This window comes from Amblyomma maculatum, unplaced genomic scaffold (assembly GCF_055883805.1).
Source record: "Amblyomma maculatum isolate TAMU_Amacu unplaced genomic scaffold, ASM5588380v1 scaffold_30, whole genome shotgun sequence".
Taxonomy (NCBI): Eukaryota; Metazoa; Arthropoda; class Arachnida; order Ixodida; family Ixodidae; genus Amblyomma; species Amblyomma maculatum.
In genome coordinates, this window is record NW_028146755.1 from 173,203 (window position 1) to 188,495 (window position 15,293).

The 15,293-nt window shown below is 47.7% G+C and overlaps 1 non-coding gene across 1 annotated transcript; it reads left to right on the forward strand.

Annotated features, from left to right (window-relative positions):
- The first annotated feature begins 5,788 nt into the window (after positions 1-5,788).
- On the forward strand, positions 5,789-5,861 carry TRNAM-CAU (transfer RNA methionine (anticodon CAU)). The gene has a single exon. It is a non-coding gene; the product is annotated as a tRNA-Met (tRNA).
- Positions 5,862-15,293: the final 9,432 nt, after the last annotated feature.

The following is a 15,293-nucleotide window of genomic DNA, read 5'->3' on the forward strand; positions in this document are numbered from 1 at the left end:
GAAATAAACCTTTGTTTTCGTTTGTGCGCCCCTACCTCATCTTATACATATTTCTGGATCCTGGCAGACTTTTATGAAACATATATATATATATATATATATTGTGAGCACTGTGTGGCGCTTCATCTTCCACATGGCTGAACCTGCTGCTTCATCTTCATCCTGCTCCCTTCTGTAGATACCCATCGTCATCGCGGAGTGTGTTTGGCTGCAGTGCGCGACCAAGGCTTCCGGTCTGCAATAAAGTCTGATCCCCCAAGTCCGACCTTCGCGTTGCCTTACACGTGGTGGAGGTGCGCCTTGATTTCCCCGCTGCTTCGTCACCTGCATAAACCTGGAGCTTCGTTCTGGCCGCCGTTTGACCCGACCACCATCGTCATGACTCAAGAGGGCCACTCCGCAATTCCGGCTTCTACCAACTCGACTCCAGCTCCCCTTGCCACTGAGTATCAGTAGCCGTCAGCGCGACCCGCAGATGTTCGCCGGTCTCCGCGGCGACGACGCTGATGACTGGCTCGACAGCTACGACCGGGTCAGTGCTTTCATCCGTTGGGATGATTCTCTTAAACTAATTAACGTGTCCTTTTATTTGACGGATGTGGCCAAAACGTGATTCCGATTCCGGACTGGGCTACCTTTAAACAAAAGTTACACCAGATTTTCTGCGCCTCCTACTGTTCGCACCGAGTCCGCCAAGAAGAAGCTAGAAGCCCGACTTCAGCGGTCTAATGAGACCTATACCTCTTATATAGAAGATGTCCTTGCACTTTGTCGGCGCATAAATGACACCATGCCTGAGGCCGAGCGGGTTCGTCACGTCCTTAAAGGTATTGGGCCACTCGCCTATAACGAGCTGACCGTGCAGAACCCTACCACAATCGACGCCATCATATCGACTTGTCAACGCCTTGACGAACTACAGTCAATATGCCTGCAGCCTGATCCAACTTCATTTGGTTTCACTGCCGACGCTGACCTCCGTGCGCTTATTCGCTGATGAATTGGTGAAGAGCTCTCGGCTCAAGGTCATTTGTGCCGCCCTGCATCTGAGCTACATCCTTCAAGTGCTGGCCTGCGTAGCATTATCAAAGAAGAGCTGGCCTCAATGACCTATTCCCCCCCAACATCGGTCGTTCCTACCATCTGTCAGGTGCCAACATACGCTCAGGTCACGTCCTTGCCTCCTGCAGTAGGAGCGCCTACGCCACCGGCGCCTACCACTGCCTCATGTAGCTGCATTAGCACCAGCTACCGCGGCGCCGACATACTACCCCAACTGGCGCCAAGCCCGCCCTGTTTGTTATTACGGCGGGTACCGAGGCCATCTTTCCCGCTTCTGTCGTCGCAGGCTCCAGAATAAACGCCACGGCAACGACTCATTTGAAGCAGACTACCCTCCACGCATTTCAGGCTCTAACCACCGTTCGTTCCCTGATTATCCCCGACGTTCATCACACCCGCCAGAAAGCCCCGCTCCGCCTGCTGGTTAGAGGCCTTCAAGACGCCGTTCTCCTTCGCCTTTTCACCGCTCAACCTCGCTTTTTCGTCAAGCTTCACTTACAACTTCCCGCCAATCGGAAAACTGACCACTGAAGTTTTAGGAGGGAAAACTGCACTCTTCGGCCATCCCAAAAATCCTCCGGAACGTCCCTGGAATATTATTTTAGTGTGGGTTGAAGGTTTATTTGTTGAGGCTTTGGTTGACACGGGCGCCGCTGTTTCTGTGATACACACTGACTTGTGCTCCCGCTTGCGAAAAGTGAAAACGCCTTATGATGGACCTGAACTCCGTGGAGCTAATGGTGCAATAATTCGGCCTTTTGCTAAGTGTACTGTGCGAGTTTTTGTTGATGGCGTCCGCCAACATGTACAATTTGCCGTGATGTCACCGTGAACTCACCCAATTATTTTAGGCTGGGATTTTCTGTCTGCCGCATCAGCCAGCATTTCGTGCCGCAACAGGGTCGTTTACATGAACGAGAGCGATCTGTCTTCTGAACTTCCCGAGCCCCGTCATCGCCTGCTTGCCGCTACTAACTCAGTGTTGCCCCCTGGATGCGAACAACTTGTCGCGCTTACTTCCACTGACATTGATAACGGAGATGTGCTAATCGTGCCATCTGATCGCCATCTGACCCGTGGCATAGCGCTACCACCAAGTCTTGTTCGGTTTGAGCATGGCACAGCGCTTGTCGCGGCTTCGAACACTTCCCCAGAGCCCATTGTGCTGACTAAAGGGTCATGTTTTCCTTGTGCCCTTGACATTCACCCGGTGTCCCTCACCATCCTTACCGCCCCTCTTCCTCACCAGCAGCTCCTTCCGATGCTTCTCTCTGTGTCCTCTTTGGCACCACCAATCCTGACCTTCCTGCGACTCACCGCCAAGCTTTGCAGGAATTACTTCGAAACCACCAAGCCTCCTTTGATGTCACTTCTCCGACCTTGGGCCGAACGTCTTCTGCACAGCACCGCATTATTACAGAAGGTACTTCTATTGTTAGCCGCCGCCCTTACCGTGTTTCCTTATCAGAACGTAAACTCATAGAAGATAATGTAAATGATATGCTCCGGCGAGACATTATTCGGCCCTCAGCTAGCCCCTGGTCATGTCCGGTCGTCTTGGTGAAAAAAAAAAGGATGGGTCCGTGCGTTTTTGCGTCGATTACCGCGCACTTAACAAAGTTACTCGAAAAGATGTTTACCCTATGCCACGAATTGACGACTCCCTCGACTGTCTTCAGGGCGCCGAATATTTCTTCACTCTGGATTTTCGTTCCCGGACTGGCAGATACCGGTGCACGAAGCAGACAAAGAAAAAACCGCATTCGCTACTCCCGATGGGCTTTACGAATTCAATGTCATGCCTTTTGGACTTTGAAATGCCCCAGCTAAGTTTGAGCGCATGATTGATACTGTTCTTAGAGGACTTAAGTGGAAAACATGCTTGTGCTACCTGGACGACATAGTTATTTTCTCTGCGACGTTTTCTGATCATTTATGCCTCCTTGATCAAGTATTAACGAGCCTGGCATCCGCCGGTCTCCAGCTGAACACAAAAAAGTGTAAATTCGCCAAGAAAGAAATAAAGATCCTGGGCCACCTCGTCAGCCGCGATAGCATTCGACCCGACCCTGACAAGCTTGCTGCAGTTTTGAACTTTGCACGCCCTCAGCGGACTAAAGAACTACGCAGTTTCCTTGGCCTGTCTTCGTACTTTCGCCGTTTCATTTGCAATTTCGCTACCATTGCTGCACCGCTCCACCGCCTCCTTACCGACCGTACTACTTTCAATTGGTCCGAAGAATGCGAAAAAGCTTTCCAAACCCTAAAGAATGCCCTCACTTCGGACCCTGTTCTCGCTCACTTCGATGACACTGCTGCCACCATTCTCCACACCGATGCCAGCAGCCTCGGTATCGGCGCCGTACCTCTGCAACGTGATACCACTTCTCGGAAAAAGGTAATTGCGTTTGCCAGTCGAATTCTAACACCAGCGGAACGAAACTACACCATCACTGAGCAAGAGTGCCTCGCCGTCGTTTGGGCAGTTCAGAAATTCTGCGCCTACCTCTACGGCCGCCATTTCACGATCGTTAATGGTCTCCACGCTCTGTGCTGGTTATCAACCCTCAAAAATTTGACTGGACGCCTGGGCCGTTGGATTCTGCGTTTGCAGGAATACCACTTCGATGTCATATTCAAATCGGGTCGCAAACATCTAGATGCTGATGCTCTTTTCCGCTGCCCGCTCCCAGAATCACCACCTAGTGCTTCTTCACGCCTTCTTGTGTGCACTCTCGACGTCCCAATGTCGTCCAGAGCTCCAAACACCACCTGTGCTACTCCTGCCGCTGCTCCAGATCGCTATGCCATTATTTCACACCAGCGAGCAGATCCCTACTGTCTTTCCCTAATCAACCTTCTCACCGGTGCTTCCCACCCTCCTACCGCTAGGATGCGCAGGCAACTCCAAAAGTTCAAACTTGACAACAGCGTGCTCTCCCGTTATATTTATTGCTCTGAAGGCACCCGTTGGGTCCCCGTTGTTCCGAGAGCGCTTCGCACTCGTATCCTAGCGGCTTTCCACGATAATGCTACAGCCGGTCACTTAGGCTTTCATAAAACTTACCACCGCGTGAAAACCCGTTTCTTCTGGCCAGGCCTCGCCTCAAGTGTGGCAAAATACGACGCCTCTTGTCTGCCATGTCAGCGCCGCAAACGTCCCACTTTTCCTCCTGCTGGCCTACTACAGCCGCTACCTTGCCCTGCTACTCGTTTTGCCGTTGTTGGCATAGACTTATACGGGCCACTCCCATTGTCCGCACAAAGTAATCGCTGGATCGTCACCGCCGTCGACCACCTAACACGCTATGCTGAGACCGTTGCCCTGCATAATTGCTCAGCACATGAGGCCGCAACCTTTTTTTTGGAATCGCTCGTACTGCGCCATGGGGCCCCTCAAGTGCTTCTCAGCGATCGTGGTCGGACATTTCTGTCTACGATTGTAGCCGAAGTTGTTGAGGCCTCAACCACACATCACAAATTGACCTCCAGCTATCACCCGCAGACAAATTGGTTGACTGAGTGGTTCCACCGCACGCTTTCTGACATGTCTATGTACGTTGACCAAGACCACCGAAACTGGGACGTAATAGTTCTTTTTGTTACGCTCGCCTACAATACGGCTGTACAGCGGACCACAAGTTACACCCAGTTTTTCCTCGTTTATGGCCGTTCTCCCGCTACCCTTCTTGACGCCTTTTTCCTTTGTACATATGCCAGTTCCTCATCCTCTCTTCCTGACCAGTTCCTTTCCCGAGTGGCCAAATCTCGCCGGCTTGCTCGCGTCAACACGGAAGCTAGCCAGGAAGACAGCAAGTGCCGCTATGATGCAACCCATCGCCAAGTTTCGTTCCGTCCCGACGACGAGGTGTCACTTTGGACCCCATTACGCACTCCTGGCCTTTGTGACAAGTTACAGCACCGTTACATTGGTCCTTACACAGTTCTTGCAAAAACCTCCCCGGTCAACTATCGCTTCTCCCCTGTTTACCCTCCTCCGGACTGTCGTTACCGTGGCACTGAAGTTGCCCACGTTTCACGTATGAAACCTTTTATTCGGCGCAATCCTGCGGACTAATCGCGGCCAGGCTGGCCGCTTCAACTGCGTGGGCGGAATAATGTGAGTACTGTGTGGCGCATCTTCTTCCACACGGCTGAACGTCCTGCTTCATCTTCATCCTGCTCCCTCTTGTAGGTACCCATCGTCATCGCGGAGTGTGTTTGGCTGCAGTGCGCGACCAAGGCTTCAGGTCTGCAATAAAGCTTGATCCCCCAAGTCCGACCTTCGCGTTGCCTTACAATATATATATATATATATATATATATATATATATATATATGAAGGAAAGAAGCCAACAGTCGCCGAGGCCAAGGAAAGCGTTGGGGATGGTATTTAATGTTTACTTGGATAATCACAGAAATTAGTAATGTAATCTGTTTAGGGGAAAGATAATTAGACACAAAGTAGAAGAAAAAACAACGTGCCGATGGTGGGATCCGAACCCACGACCTCCGAATAACGCGTCCGGTGCTCTTCCAACTGAGCTACATCGGCCGCTGTCCCCCCTGCTACTTTCTTGGGTATTTATGTTGTCTGTATACGAACCTTGAGAGTGTTCACCAGCGCCACCCTCAGCCGCTATGGCTGAGGGTGGCGCTGGTGAACACTCTCAAGGTTCGTATACAGACAACATAAATACCCAAGAAAGTAGCAGGGGGGACAGCGGCCGATGTAGCTCAGTTGGAAGAGCACCGGACGCATTATTCGGAGGTCGTGGGTTCGGATCCCATCATCGGCACGTTGTTTTTTCTTTTACTTTTTTTCTTCTACTTTGTGTCTAATTATCTTTCCCCTAAACAGATTTCATTACTAATTTCTGTGATTATCCAAGTAAACATTAAGCACCATCCAAAACGCTTTCCTTGGCCTCGGCGACTGGTGGCTTCTTTCCTTCATGTATTACAACGAGCACCCTCATTTCCCCTTGATTGATCTGCCTATATATATATATATATATATATATATTGTACGGCGGCGGCTTATGAGAGGTACAAGGATGCGACCTAGGACCCCGTCAGAGCAGTCCACGTACGAGTAAGTTACTGGCGACCGCGGGCGAAAGCTTCATCTTCGAAAGTTTACATCTTCCTCTTTGCAAGGGACCCCGGGGAGAAGAAGAGTCACCCTGGCGACTTATGGCGTAGGCAAAACGACAGGGTCGTAATACTTTTTAAGGCGCTGGACGTAAACAGTTTCGCGGGCGCGTTGATGGAGGTCGGGTGAGGGCGTCAGAGATTCCGCAATATAATTTTCAGGAGAGATGCGCTCCAGGACTTGATAGGGGGCGTGATACTGGGAAATAAAATTCGAAGATAGTCAGGGAGTACCTTATGAAATCCAGAGCCACACAAGGCTGCCAGAATAGAATTGCGGTGTCGTATGATAGTTTTCGCGTCGGGATTTCTGGTCGCGTTGGGTTTCACTTGTAAGAGACCGGGTTATTTGGTGGCACTCCTGTGCATGTCGGACAGCTTCAGATGCAGCGGTATACACAGATGTGTCTGGTTGGTACGAATGGTATCTAGTAGAGCGTAGTAGACTGTTTTTTTTTCAGCACGGCCTTTGCAGGCCATGGTTGTTCGAAACTAAGCCCCCGAAGGGGCACAGCAGGGTTAGCAGAGCCTCTTCCAAACGCACATCCCTGAAAGAGCCGGACGCCGGGCCGGGGGACGCTTTTACCCAATTTTACCGGTGGGTGTCCAGCGGCGGGTTTCGAACTGACCACCTCCCGCAGCCGAGACGGGTGCCCAAACCACTCGGCCACGACTGCGGTATCTAGTAGAGCAGAAGGGTGACGGCCGTAAATAAGATAGAACGGAGAGAAACTGCTACTTGACTGTATAGCAGTATTGTATGCGTACGTTACATATGGAAGGAAGAGATCCAAGTTAGAGTGGTCGGAGGAGACGTGCTTAAGAGGCATGTCACCAAGGGTATGACTAAAGCGTTCAGTGAGTCCGTTACTCTGCAGATAATAGGCGGTAGAGGTCCGATGAAGTATGTGGCACTGGTTCAGGAGAGCTTTAACAATGTCAGATAAAATGACGCGTCCTCTGCCACAGAATAATTCACCAGGTGCACCCTGGCGTAGGAAATATCGCTGCAAAATGAATGAGGCTACGTGTGACGCTGTGGAAGATGGAATGACAGCGGTTTCTGAATTATTGGTCAGGTGGTCAACCGAGACGATGGCCCAACAATTTCCAGCGGCATTGTACGGGAGCGGGCCATATAAATCAATACCAAGACGATCAAAGGGCCATGATGGGCAAGGTAACGGCTGCAATTCGCCAATAAAAGGATAAGAAGGAGACTTGCGATGTTGATAGACGAGGCATTAGCGAATCTATTTGAGGACAAAGTTATACATGCCCCCCAGTTATATCGTAAGCGTAGGCAATATAGTAGGTCTTGAACACTCCCTCATGGCCGTATTTTGGATCGGTGTGAAAGCCGACGCAGACTTGCGAGTGTAGGTGGCGGGAAATGCCTAGCAATAATTTTCGTCCATCAGCACTGTGGTTGCGGCGATAAAGAAAGTTGTCGTGAATGGTGAAGTGTGATGCTTGGCGGCGAAGCGCGCGTGATGGAGAAGCAACCGATGGATCTTAGAGGAGCTCGATAAGAGAAGCGACCCAGGGGTCTCTACTCAATGGTGCACCGAAAATCGCGCTCAGTTAAAGCCACAAAAATGTTATGTTTTATTTCATAATGAAGTACCAGCATTACTTAAGCGTAAGCCAGCCATACGTCTTGGATCTCACAGCTGTAAGTGCGAGCCAACTATCACATTATTAGGGGTTGTTTTTGATTCATACCTCACACTTATTCCCGATGTAAATCACTTGCAAACTAAAACATTGGTCTTTACCACTAAGCTCCTTTATTTCTTTAATTTACACTTTCGAGTTTCATCTCATTTGCGTCAAATTTATGATGTAGGCATTCTCCCCCCAATTAAATATGCTGCCCAGCATGGTGGTATGACTGTCCTCTTTCTCGACAAAGAGATCGCGTTCTATCACTACAACGAATACCACTCCTCGCTCTTACTAGCGCCTTAGTAACCACGCTAACAGCTGCACTTAGTGTTGTTGCAATTGTTGTTCCATGGCCTATAATCTAGACCAGTTATGTGCCGAGTTCAATCTTTATACACTTCGGCAACCTAGAGTATATACAACCATTCTGAAACAACCATTGTTCAATCCCTGGACTGGCCATCCCTCAATGAAGTTTAAGTTTCATTTTATAAAAGCCACTTAGCAGGAAGCCAGATTTTTTTCTCTTCAACGCGCACTGCATATCTATGCTGATGGGTCGTTCACACTTCACTCCGCGGGCGCAGCTTTTGCAGTGCTTAACTCAACCTAAACACATGTTATTTGTTCAGCGCCTTCTTTTGCAGCCACCATCGAGTGCGTATGAAGTGTAATTTGTAGCCTTTAATTCTGCTGTTTATTATGCCGTTAACGACCCTCCCACTGCGGTTATTTATTTCAATACAGTTTCTCTGTCTCTGCTTTCTGCCATCTCTTGAGTAAATTTGTTTAACCCTACAATTATTACCATTAAAAAGAACCTGTCGCGCTTATCGTCTCTTGCTCCATTCATGTTATTCCATATCCGGGAACCCTCCGGTTTTAATGGCAGTGAGTTGACCGACTAAGAAGCTGGTAGAGCAGACCCGTACGGCCGTTTACACCCTTCAACCCTTTCACTATACGTTATGTCCGCTCTCGCTTACGTCGTTCTTCCTTTGTTTTATGGAGCACATAATGGCGCGAAAGTAATGGCGGCAAAAAATTATGTCATTGGATACCTGATACACTCAAGAGGGAAACAGCGCAAGCTAAACACGGACAAAACGGGGAGGACGAGACACACACAGCGCTGACTTACAACTGAAGGTATATTTCAGACACGTCGGTAATATACAGTAGCAACAAGAGATACAACAGCAACCAGGTTGGGAGCAGTCATCGCCATCAGAAAACATACAGGGAAACACAGATCATCTAGCTCTCAATAAGAACTGCATTTCTTTATCTATAAGGGTTATGGAGGGGGTGCTGACACAATGCTCTTTAAGATGCGCAATGTTTAAAGCTTCAATAATCTCTCGCGTGGTTTTGTCACCACACCTGCTTATCACGCTCGTGTTGCCCAACTCACGGGTGCATTTGCAATCACGGCAATGAATGCCCAGATGGCCCGAGATTCGTTGCGTAACATTATAATTGTGCTCAGACAATCTCTTGTTGAGGCATCGGCCGGTTTGGCCTACATATGCATGGCCGCAAGACAAGGGGATGGAATATACAACACCCTGAGCACATGAAACGAACTGGTCGCGGTGATTAACTGTGCATCCTGTTTGCTTACGACCCATCTGATTAACGCGCTTGCAGAGGCTGGACGAGCGATCCGGGGCTGAAAATAAAACGTCTATACCTACTTTTTTTTCCATTTTTCTTAAGTTGTGGGAAATCCCGTGTACGTAGGGGATGACCGCGATCTTGCCCTTATCTCTGATTCTTTTGTATTTTGCTTTCAACAGGGCCTCAGCCACTGAGGTTAAGAGGGTTAGCGGATATCCAGCCTGTAGTAATCGGTTCGCCTGGGTTGAAAAGCTGTTCTCCAGTTTGTGGTTGCAGGATTTTTTGAATGAATTGTCAAAACATGAATTGATGATACTGCGTTTAACTATCTTTGATTGTGCTGAGTGCTGAATCAGAGATAAGGGCAAGATCGCGGTCACCCCCTACGTACACGGGATTTCCCACAACTTAAGAAAAATAGGAAAAAGAGTAGGAATAGACGTTTTATTTTCAGCCCCGGATCGCTTGTCCAGCCTCTACAAGCGCGTTAATCAGATGGGTCGTAAGCAAACAGGATGCACAGTTAATCATCGCGACCAGTTCGTTTCATGTGCTCAGGGTGTTGTATATTCCATCCCCTTGTCTTGCGGCCATGCATATGTAGGCCAAACCGGCAGATGCCTCAACAAGAGATTGTCTGAGCACAATTGTAATGTTACGCAACGAACCTCGGGCCATCTGGGCATTCATTGCCGAGATTGCAAATGCACCCCTGAGTTGGGCAACACGAGCGTGATAAGCAGGTGTGGTGACAAAACCACGCGAGAGATTATTGAAGCTTTAAACATTGCGCATCTTAAACAGCATTGTGTCAGCACCCCCTCCATAGCCCTTATAGATAAAGAATTTCAGTTCTTATCGAGAGCTGGATGATCTGTGCTTCCCTGTATCTTTTCTGATGACGATGACTGCTCCCAACCTGGTTGCTGTTGTATCTCTTGTTGCTACTGTATATTTACCGACGTGTCTGAAATATACCTTCAGTTGTAAGTCAGCGCTGTGTGTGTCTCGTCCTCCCCTTTTTGTCCGTGTTTAGCTTGCGCTGTTTCCCCCTTGCGATGAACCAACTAGCCCGCATCGTTTTGTTCTGATACACTCGATATACCACGAATTTGTCCGCCCCGTAAAGCGATTACAACTATATATACAGGGCAATTGGCAGATTTTGTTTTTTTAAGCGCGTCTATTTTACTCTTCAGTTTGTTCCTGTGGCAAGATGTGTAATGACGTCCGGCACTACTTCCAAGACTGTTTGTTCTCTTACTGCTCCTTTTGTTTCTTTCCTGAAGTCTTTTTGCTCGACAGATAATACAACGTCTCACTACCCGACGCTGCTTCGGAATCCTGTCGTCTGTGTAATTTCAGTTCAAATGATTCAACACTTAAAGGGGCCCTAAACAGCCATAGCAATACAGTTTTCCTATGCCTAGTATGTGAAAGAATGTCGATGTAAGATAACCTTCCCGCAAATATTTTTTAAATGCGGCATTTGGAAGCAGAGTTATTTGCAATCAAAATTTGAATATCTGTACCTTCGCGGCTTTCCTGCACTTTCCAACGTTTTAGCGCGCGCAAAGGCTGGCCCTCCCCTAAAGCCTCGCCCACTGGCACGTCACAACTGACGTAACTGCGCTTTTACTTTTTTTGCTTAGCGCCGCACGCTGCAACTTCCGTTTTGTCGCGCTTGCTTGCCGACGCGCCGCCGGGGGCCTCTCGTCGTCTGCTTCATCGTCATCGCCCTCCGGCACAACTCGCAAGTTTTGTTGCCACGCTGTACATCCCTGGCGTTGACCTCACTTTCGATTTTGTGTTACGTCGTGTGCGCGACGGATGCAGGACATTTCTGGGCTATAATGGTCACTCTCTTGAGTTCGCGAAGGCAGTTATCGAAGCGCTGAACTGTTGTTGTTGACGGAACATGAGCGAAAGGTTGTTACAGTGCGCAGTCCCTGGCTGCGAAGGTATTGCTAGTACCGCAGGAGAAACATTCTGCATCAAGTGCTTCAAAACGCCAAACCCCGGAAACTGGCTACAGCTCATCGGATAGCCAGCATCGGTGAAAACAGCGTTTATCTACGTTTGCTTTACCCGGATATGTGGTTCGCGATTTGGGGATCCCAACAAAACTGAGTCTGCGTGAAGGAGTGGTACCAACGCTGTTTCTTCCAACCCTGCCGGTAAGTGTAATGTGAAAAGATTGTGATAATATTAGCTTTAGACGCGTTATCACAGTACAGTGTGGATTGTTTTTTTTTTAACTCAGGCGATCTTGCTCGGCGTTGTGACATGCATATAGCAAAATTTGTCATGATCACTGTGAATTACACTGCTCAAAATAAACCAGTGGAGAGCTTACGATGGGATTTTATTATTTTTTAATGTTATTCTAGTCGCCCCACGCACCAATGCACCCATATAAGCCGTATACTATCATCGTCGGTGTTCAGCAGCGGATTCTTCAACGGCGTGTACTTATGGGGGTCGAGTCCCATCTTGGTACTCATTCGCCGAAGTCGCTTTTCGAGCTCGGGGTCCATAATATCCGTAACGCAGCAAGGGCATGAGATGTTAGCGAAAGACTAGAAATTCAGAATTGAGATCGTAGAGAGTGGCCTACCGAGCGTTGCCCGAACCTTGGAACCTCCGTGTTTAGGCTCCTCTTGCTGTTGACTATACGATGCCCCTTCGTGAAAGATAACGATCGATTGTAAAGAAAAGAAAAGGAAGGGGATGAAGAGAAGGGGACTGTGTAGTTGTGCGCTGTGGTGTAGTTTGTCAGCCGCGGTTCGGCGTCAGCTGACTGCAACGGCAAACGCGCGCGCCGACAGGAAGTAATCTGTTCGGTGCCCGATTATTATCGCAGCATGACTCCCGCCCTGTAGCTTTTTTTTACGCCGTTTGGTGTTTGTACAGAGCGCACCCTGAAATGTCGCGCGGATGGAGCCGCGTCCAAGTTCACCAACCGAGGTGGCCAGGAATTAGAAACAAAATCGAGATGGGCGTTGATAAGAAGAAAGTGTAAAGAAGACAAAGAACGGAAAACGCTGCGGCATCGCCATAACCATCGCTTGTCTGCGGCGCCCATCTCTCGTGCTGAAGCTGTGCCCTGCGGCTGGCAATTCAACCCTGCTGTGCCCGAATTATTGCCAGCGCTAGACGTTCGCACCAACTATTAAATCCACATTTCAAAAGAGAAGAAAGGAGGGACACTGTCAGGAATGATAGATGGAAACAGAAACAAAAAGTGCCGAGAGGCTTTACCCTTCAGCAGGAGGGGGGGGGGGGGGGGGGTCGCGAAAGAAACGTTACCACTCGCGTCAACTGGCTTAGTCGCTCAAAAATGTGCCTCCTTATCCCTAAGCGATCAGCTGCCGATCGGAAGTGTAAGAGTTGCTTTTGACAGGAGCATAGACAGGAGTTATACACAACTAGATTTTTCCTGCGGAAGGGGGGGGGGGGGGGGGAGATAAACCGCAATAAGGGAAGAGTACGTCTCCAAATGGCTCACCGATAGCAATAAGAGCAGGAGCCTTCTCCGGTTTCTAACGGAAAATAATTTGCATGGGTTCTTATTGTATGCCTTATGGCAAGATTGCGTAAGAAAAAAAGAAAAAAACACCGCGCGCATGCAGTAGTGCAACGAACGAGTGACACAGTTCGGTACAATGTTACAAGTGGTTCACAAATGCACATTTATTTTTGTCCCAGCGTTTCCAGGAATAGGATGTGCAGATCATCAGCCAGCTGGATGGAATGGAAGTGTACCTCGCAGGAGATGGGCGTTGCGACTCCCCGGGCTACAGTGCCAAGTACTGCACGTACAACGTTGTTATCATTCAGACTGACCATATTCTACAATGGGAACAGGTAAGAATAGGAGAGGTAAGGTAATGCTGCGATACGAAAATTGCCAGGCTGCAATTCATATTAACTGTGTGAAGTCAGCTGCATTGCCCAATAGTGTGAGCATAGGGCCTGGCCTCAACTTAACGAGTCTCAGTGCAGTCTTTAACAAAAGGCGACAATTTCTGCATATTATTAGGAGAAATTATTTTCAGCCTCACCAAGAGTGTCCTTGGCAAGTGCTGCTTGCATGTCTATACATAAAAAGAATCAAATTAATCGTTATATAATACAAACAATTTAATTACAAAATGTTTCATCGTTGCAAACTATTGGGGAAGAGATACATTTGCTGACATACATTATTATGTAATTAGTTTTTAATTTCATCTATCTACAGACCGCCACTCAGATATCTGGACATATTGCAAGAGCAGCAAATCGCCCATACAGCACTACTTTGATGCTTGGGGCATTACTAAAGATGCATGAAGTTGCTTGCTTTAATAATTAGGGTGAATACATTGTAATAACATTATTCTATACTGCATATAAGAAGTTGGATTCTGTTAGCAGGTCAAAGGGCTGTGAAGCAATAGAACCATGGATCCAGACAATCACAAGTCTATGTTGCTGCCCTGGGCCAGGATAATGGTGACCTGATCATAAGTATGTAGTGCAGCCTGTTGAACCACATATGCGATAAGTGTGATGGCCATGATAGACCATACAGCAAATGCTGCATTAGCTCCTTGCAAACAGGAAATGGGTGAGCAGAGATAATCTGTTTTGTATTGGTTTTTTGTAAAGTTTTCACGTTGATGTTGTTTGGAAGGTGCACGGCTCACACTAGTAGCATTTGTCAAGCAATGATAAATTTAAGAGATAGATAATGCAAATAGAACTTCACTGAAAACACTTTGTACACATCCGCACATAACAGCAAGTTCACATATGACATAGTCGAGAAAGAAACCCCTAATGAAGTGAAGAAACAAAATAACGTAAATGTGAGTGCTGAGACTACAAAATATTTTAATATTAAGGCAGCTTGGTTATACATGCGAGTGTGGAACACAAACAGAAGGGGGTTTTCCATACTGTCCAATACTGACAATTTTAAAGAAGACGAAGTGTAGCATGTTTGCTCGACAACATCTCTTAGATTTCTTTTCACCTAATATAGTAGTAAAAAAACTGGGGTCTTTTTAAGAATATGATGCTAGAACTGTTTTCAGCTAGCATCTTTGGGCTAGCTAGCTAGCAGCTAGCTAGCCCAAACATCTTCCCTTGAATCTTTTCAAAACTTTCTCATCAAGTTTCCTCCCAAATCAATTGCATACTCGGATGGTGGGATGCAAGTAAGGTTTGTTGAATGAAAGAGAAGACTAAGAAATTATTTTTGCACTCCAGTGTGGCTATGTAGTCCACCTTTCTGCATGGCATGTGCAAACAATAAGTCCTTGCATGAAGCTTTTAATGTATGTACATAATATTGTCATTATAAAATGAACAGACACCATAGGAAATAGAACGCAGTGCGAAAAAGAAAAACAGAAGTTCATATCATTTGCTCCATTTCCTTTTGCTCCTTTTGATTCTTCAACTTGCTAAGCAGCCCATTGGAACTTGCAGCTAAGCAGATCGCTTTTAGTTCATGCTATGGAATAGCCCTGGAGGGCTGAAAAATTGCTTTGTGACCAATTTCAAGCACCTCAAAACAGTCTTTCTCATGGTCTAGTGCTGAGGTTTAGAGAAAAAGAGTTCAAAGGTATTTTTTGTTTTTTTTTTTAATGTGAGGATGGGGAAGCTGCTGTGTTACTGAATGCATTTGGCACCTTCTTTTTATGGAAGTTGGGCTTGACGTCAGTCTCCTTAGTGCAGTGCTTGATCTGGAGCTCTCATGTTATCAGGTCAGGTAAAATGAGACCCTACAATTGCGATTC